Source organism: Taurulus bubalis (assembly GCF_910589615.1).
Source record: "Taurulus bubalis genome assembly, chromosome: 17".
NCBI classification, from domain to species: Eukaryota; Metazoa; Chordata; class Actinopteri; order Perciformes; family Cottidae; genus Taurulus; species Taurulus bubalis.
The window spans coordinates 16,325,888-16,333,834 of NC_136605.1; positions in this window are offsets into that span (position 1 = coordinate 16,325,888).

Consider the following 7,947-nt stretch of genomic DNA (forward strand, 5'->3'; position numbering starts at 1 on the left):
CAAATTGCTACACAACTACTGTTTCACATAGAGGTGGCAAATCACCACTGCTGTTTGTGGAGCTTTGTCTCACTCTAGTGGTCAACCTGAGTAATACCGTGGTGCTGATATTGTGACGTGGTATACTGTAGTGCTCAGCCTTTCCCAGATGATAACTACTGTTTGTGTCATAATTTGTATATTATGTATATGTGTCTCTTTATATATATATCTTCATTACATTGGTATTTGAATCTCAAAGTCAGAATTTAAACTGTCATTTTTTAATTTCATTTTCATTTATTTATTGTCATTTTTCATCTTACACAGATACACAGATGCACTACGTACATGCCACACCGAATACATATAACTGAAACTGAAGAAAGAAACAAACCAGTTCCATAACACATAATCGATTACACTTTAAAACAATAAAAGCCAAATGCCATAAAAAACTTAAAAAGTCCACATTTGGATCATCAATCTGTCCTGAGATCATCGTCATTTAGTCTAAAAGGAGAAAACATAAGGAATGTGTCAGGATCTGGTGACATTTTGTATTAGTATAACAAATATGCATTTGAATAGTGTGTATTTATATGTGTAAATTACATTCAAACCACCCAAAATATTTTAATTCCAGAATAATAATATTGAACATAACAGAGATTACAATTGAGTTACTGGATGATTACTTTCAAATACAATACTGTTGTATTTTACCTTCATCATGGTAGCAAAGACACCATAGATAATGGAGATGAGGAAACAAATTAGGAATATGAGAGCCATATACCAGCTGTCCACACCGGTGTCCTGGATCCCTTCAGCATGCATGATGTCATCTACAAAATCACAGTTCTCCAAGGAGTCTGTAAATTAAATAGAGCCTGTAAGTTGTGTTAGCTAACTAGACTTTGTTACACTGGAAGGGGAGCTGGGAAGACATATTAATAACGTAATCAATGCAGTTCCCAAACGTACTCAGAAATGTGTGAAATAGGTGGTTAACATATTATGCAATCTGTAGAGTGTATTACATATTTGGATCAATGGACAAACCAGCACCTGGTTTAGATGTATCCACGGATAGGGTGATGTTTGCATGTGTCATCCTGCAGGTTATCGTTGCACCAGGTAACCAGATGACTTGGGACAGACACAGGTGACTTTGAATGCTGAACTTTCCATTTGGGCCTCTGTGGGGTTCACTAGTGTTGTAGTCCAACAGTTCCTTGGTGCCATCAAGAAACCAAGTGATGTCAATGGATGCAGGGCTGAAGCCAAAGACCAGGCACACAAGTTCACCAGAGCCCTGGAGTAAGGTCGCTGAAGGTTTGCTGTGGGTCACTGTGGCTGGGGAAAATAGTCATAAAAGGTTTTTGTCAGTTAATTTGTTTTGCCAAAAGTCATGGAGCAAGAAAAACAAGAAACATTTGTATTTAAATGCTTTCATCTCAAATTGAAATCAGTTGAATCAAGTGAGAGCAAATGTTCTTACATTTCTTTTCTCCTTTATCTTTGTGCTTACACTACTGCTATTGAGCTACTAACATTGAGGGCAGGCTAAGGTGGATGAAACGCAGTAGTATACAGTATTGGTTAGGATTTTGATTGTCTTTATTTTAGCTGACGCAATCAATCAAATAAATCTGTAATGGCCCTGATTCTATATTGATCTCTATCTACGAAATGAACTACATCAATCAATTTACTTAATGTCAATTGACAGCTCACCAAACACATCCTTTATAGTGCTTTCAAAAGGCATTTCAGATGACTCATGTCTGACGACACAAGAATACGTAGACTCATTGTCCGCAGTTTTTGATGTGTTTAGTCTGCTGCTCATTGAATATGTGGCCGTCCCTGTGTATTTCCATGTTGGACTGTTGGTGAAGTGAGTTGAAGGGAGTCTCTGGCCATTCTCCTTCCAGTACACTATGATGGTAGATGGGGAAAATCCAGAGACGAGGCAAATAAGTGTGAGGACGTCTGAGGTAGAAAGGTCAGAGGCAGTTGGTTCTATTATCTTCACTGCTGGTGGATACAGCTCTTGAGAAACACAAAAAGAAGACAAAAGTAAATTAAGCTTTATATTTTTTACATTTTAATCTAATCATTTATTCAATCACAACATCCACAAACATCATGGACAGTATATATATTTTGTAATGTAGAGTTTCTGATACACTCTTGCTGATGTTGAACATGAAATGAAATTCATGCTTTTTCTGCATAACACTACCTCTGCTTTTGTTTATATGGTCCTCATAGCCCTGGTTGGAGCATCGGTGCTTGGCCTCACAAGACACTGCTTTAAATGTGTGCCAATCCTCCGCTGACACATTGAGGGAGCTCTGCAAAGTTTCTGTCCCATTGCTGTGACTCACTGGAGACTCCTTATGGACATTTGGGGAATAATGCTTCCCACCTACTTTCCAGGTGACGGAGAAATCATTAAGAGAAGGGCCGACCAGAAGGCAGGTGATAGTCACTTGTCCCTTGTTCTGAAGCTCCTCGAGTCGTGGTCCCTGAACATATACGCCAACTTTCTGAGATGATGCCGGAGTTACTGAGAAAAGAATTTGACATTGAAGTGGTAACAAATTAAACCCATCAAGTAATGGGTATGAGAAAAAAAACATTTATTTATTCTCAAGCAATTATGTCTTCATTTTACCTGAGCAGAGGCTGATTTCCTTTCTCTCATGTGTGTTCAGAGACTTGTCAGATACTTCACACGTGAAGACGCTCCCTGTTTTCCACTCTGTGTGAGGGACATTGAGTTGACTGGTTACTGCCACCCGTCCATCTTCACCCATGCTGATGTCATCGGTTGATGAAGATCTGTGCTGGGACTCAGAAGACCATTTAATTTGAGGGTTGAAGCCCCAGGCAAAGCATAGTAGTCTCTGTGGCCCTAACTCTTCACTGGGGGCCAGGAGAAGTTCCATTGATGTGTCAGCTAAATGAGAAATGAATCAGTGCATTTATTAATTAATGAAGTATCTATTACAGATAGATTAAGAGTGAAATATGAAATCAACTGCCACAAAGATAAATAACAGTTACTCTTCTCACCAAATAAATTGCCTGTGGAGTTTGACTCAAAGCTGCTGGAGAATCCTTGGTCCACTTTACAGGTGAAATTTGCGTTTTTCTCCCAATGACTTGAAGGAACAGAGAAACGTCTACTAGTTGAAAGGAGGCCTGGGGCTTCAGGAAGTTCAACATACAGTTTGCCAGAGATGTCAACACTGTTGGCTTGAAAGGTGATGGCCAGGTCAAGTGATGAGAGTGCTGTGACATCACACTCCAGCACAGCACTGTCTCCTTTCAGCAAATCTTTGAGAGATCTCCTGATCTCAACCAATGGAGCTGTAACTGCAGGCCCTGGGTGATGCAGAAAGAATATCAAATAGAGTTCACTCTGTTCTGCACTTTGTCTTTACAAAACATCTGCTTTTCATGGTGTATAGTTGTCTTACCTGTAATATTCACAGTCCTCTTTGTGGATGAGAAGCACTTGTGTTCAGCTTTACATGTTATAGACTTGAGTTGTTTCCATTGACTTGAAGAAACCGTCAGTTCACTGACTACATTAGTTGTGTTTTTGTCCTCTCTCACTGTGCTACCCGGTGTCTCTCTCTCATTCATCAGCCAGGTCACTTTGGCATCAAGAAGAGTGCGGACAAGACATGTTGCTTTTACAGTGGAGTCTGCTGTCATTACTGTCTTGAAGCTGGGAATCTCCACCTGGATGGAAGGAGGAGCCCTTGCATGATCTGCAGGAGAGAAAAAAGCGTGAATCTAATTCAAACCATTCAAATAATGCATGCATTTTTGTCCTAAAACATTCATGATACATCAAGTAATTTCCATAATATGCTGTGAGAAAGTAGACATTCATACTTACATTGACAAATATCTATTGTTTTTCTAAATTCCTGATCTTTGTGAATGGACTTGCACGTGAAATTTGAGGCCTGTGACCACTCAGTCATATTTGGCTCAATCTCATTGCTTAGACTGAAGGTTTTCTCCATTCCCTCCACACTCTGCACCTTCCTTTGGATTTGCACAATGTTTAAAGGTTCGTTGTCCTGCTTCCACTCCACACTCAGTTTGTCTGGAAAGAAGTCTATAATGGTGCAGATGAGTCTGACTGGTGAGGTCCCGAATTCACCCTCCCAAACTGGGTGTAATGTGATGTTTGGAGAGACAACCCGTTGCTCTGAAATAAAGAGGAGATAGTTACTTCTTTATTTGCCTAATTGTAAATGTTGGATGGACACATTTTTTTATATATTAACAGATTTCATCTCTTCAGTTATACATACCTTCAGATCTTGGTCAAGTAGAGAACGGTTTTCTCTCAGTTTTAAATATAATATATTTGTATTTAGGCTAGATGGCAGAGTTGTACTTTCACAGTGTCTAGTTTCTTATAGTCAGGTGGAGACAGGGCTGGGGGCTGTTGCGCAGATGTTGCAGCATGGCAGGAGAGAGTGATCAAGGCTAGCAGCAAGCGGAAGCATTGAGTAACACCCAGGACCCAAAAACGTACCAAAATACAGAAGTGAAACAATGCAAAGAGCAATGGTGCATCACTGACACCAGGTGTGAGGGTTGGCTGTGTCAGTTAGAGAAACAGAGTGCACATTTAAATGTCTCATATCACTTTACATGTTTTCAGAATGATTTTACTTCTCATGACATTAGCAGGTTTCAGTTCTCGACTCTGTTAATATTAGACCCGAGAACTTACCAACTGCAAATCTCCACATTTTCATATTAAGTTGAACATGGGCTGATGATTCCAGGTGCTAGGGAGGTGATGAACATAAGAACACGTTGCATAATAAAGTGATTTCTTGAAAGACAAAATGCTTGAAAAAAAAGTAGTGTTGTGAGTATTATTAACTTTTTATCGTGAAACTACAGGCAGTATGAACACTTTGAAAATGATGAAAGAAAAGAAGTAGGAGCAACGTCAATGGTTATCTTCATTTAACAATTTATTTTCAAAAAAGACAGAAAGCTCTTGTAATTAAAATGAAAATGGACAAATGTGATTACTTACATACTATGAGTTTATGAGAAGAAATGTAATAAAAAAAAAAGTTAAACAAAAGTTTCACCATGTTTCATTTCACCTGAAAAGAGAGAAACAAATGTATGGATTAATATTGTAAAATAAAAGTATCAACATATGGAATCAATTAAATGTTACAACTGCCTTCTGTTGCAGTTTGTTGTACTTATTTGATCAATTAATGTAGCTTATTTAACCGACAATTACAGGATGAATATAACATAACAAATACATATTATTCAATTCAATATAATAGCGGTGACATTTAAAATGTATTTTGGGCTCAAAATTTGAACTTGTTGTCAACTCAGTATACGACAGGTTACCAAAGAGTTGATTCACCACCTCTGTCATATAGTCTGTAAAACACGTTATGCTTTAAAAGGTGACATTTAGTTTATAATATTGCAAAGCATTAAATTGCAAAAGCACTGCTGTTATTGTGTGCACCCCCTTAACATGCATGTATTATTCATTGATAGTTGAGCTTTTGTTGCAGACACTTTTAGAATTGAGTATACAAATGTGATATGTAAAAATATAGCAATATAGTAATTTTAATTATTGGTCAGTGTTAAAGTGGCAAAGCTTCAAGTTTTAGAAGTTTTAGACGTAGATAGAAATGGCGCCACTAACACCCAGTTTGTAATAAAATATGTGCTAAAATGCTCATTTAAGCTAGAATTACTATAAACTATGCTTTTTCTGTACTAATGTGTGCAATTTGCTTTACGCTTTGATTACGCTCCTCAGATTAACACTTACTGTTATTGTTACTAAATTGTGCAGATAAAAAAAATAAATATATATATATATGTATAGATTTTTATAGTAAAAAAAACAAACATAAAAGAACAGCAGAGCTTTAATGCTGGGTGGGGTCAGACTGATGTGAAGAAGAACTAGGATTATGCGGATAGATGGAAAGAAGCAGATCACATTGCAATACTCCGTCTGAGACGGATGCAGAGGACAGTCAGTATATAAGCAAAGAATTAAAGAAAAGTATCAGCAGCAGAGCTTCAGCCTTCTTGTTCCACCTCACTCTTTGGTTTGTCTGTGAGGTCTATTATGAAATTAAAAATATCTAAGGACAGGTCAAGCTATTTAATTTAGAAACATTTTTGTTTTCATACTCTTCTCTGTTAATGTTCCTTCCATAACGGCTCCTCTCATAACATTTCACAGGAAAATGCACAACACCAAATAATAAAGATCAACTTAGACTTATAATGCTTTGGCTATTTACAACTGACTTAATTCATTATTGTTAGTATATCATTTTTTTGATTCCACTAATTTAATTCAGTTCCCGTTTTTTCTCTTGTGTTTTGTTACAAACATCTGCATTTATTGCATTAATAGTATGATATAAAAATACTTATTGGTAAATTAGTATAGGCCTCAATGTACTGGCAATACTCACACAATTAAGCCGATTAAGTATATCATTTATCAGTAATTACCAAATTTAAACAGTTTTTTTTAATTTATAAATTTCATTAAAAAAAAAAAATTAAAATGTTGCAATTATCGAATGTGTTAATATATATATATATATATATATATATTAATATATATATATTATTATATAATAATAACTAGATTCCAAATGATCGACTAAAAATGCATTTATATATGACGTAGCATAAGTCTTACTTATTTCACAGGAAAATGCACAACACCAAATAAAAAAGATCAACTTAGACTTATAATGCTTTGACTATTTACAACTGACTTAATTCATTATTGTTAGTATATAATTTTTTTGATTCCACTAATTTAATTCAGTTCCCGTTTTGTCTCTTGTGTTTTGTTACAAACATCTGCATTTATTGCATTCATAGTATTATATAAAAATACTTATTGGTAAATTAGTATAGCAACACAAGTTTTTGTAATATTGTAAACATCTAAATATTCCAATACTTTCCTCAGTGGGCCATAGGCTCAATCACCATTGTGTTACCCCCTTTGGCAATAGTGACTTAAAATACATTTATTTAAATGAAAATCTTTGAGATTGCCACATTAAATAAAGTAGTTATTACAGCAACAATTTATGGTCAAACATTATTTACTAATGTAAATTATTATCATCACGGCGATACCCGGTATGAACCTGTGGTCACTCTTCATGTTTGAGGAGTTTTCTGTCAATACATCTGTGTTGATTGAATACATACAACTATTTACTCAGTTGCCTCTTTCTGGTAAAATTAAAATCTGTGTACAACTCTAACATAAAAACTCATCGTTACCTTGAAAGCAGTGGTTCCAATGGTGAACAGCAGAGTGATGAGGAAGAGAAGGATGAAGGTGAGGGCTGTGCTTCCCATGTTATCTTCCACCATTTCACTGTTCCATTGGTTGACGTCTGGATGTACTGTACAATAATTATTCAGTTAACACTTTTGACAAACGCAGCAAGTAGCTCTCGAGACAAAGACCAAATTATATCAAAGACCAAATTCTATTTGCAGTAGGGTAATTTATTTTATCACCTAGCAGGTCAGAGTGGATCTTATCATTAAACCAATCAGTTTAGTCAAAGTTTAAAATAGACAATTTTAAAATTAAAATAATCATATTGGCATACGTCTTGTTACTTTATTAGTGTATCATAAGGCCTAATTGTTTTTGCATGTCCTTGTAAAATGTTGATTATGTTGGTTTAAGTCGTGCTACAATGATCCTAAATTGCTTTTGAAAGTCTCCATTAATGGTGTGGCAGGCATGACTTGGCTTGTGAATTAATCTATTAATCGTTTGATGGAAAGACCCAAGAGCTGGAGTTAGACCTCAAACAATCACATTTCTTGTGAAGGGGGTGCAAGACCCAGTGGAGGAAACACACACACACAAAG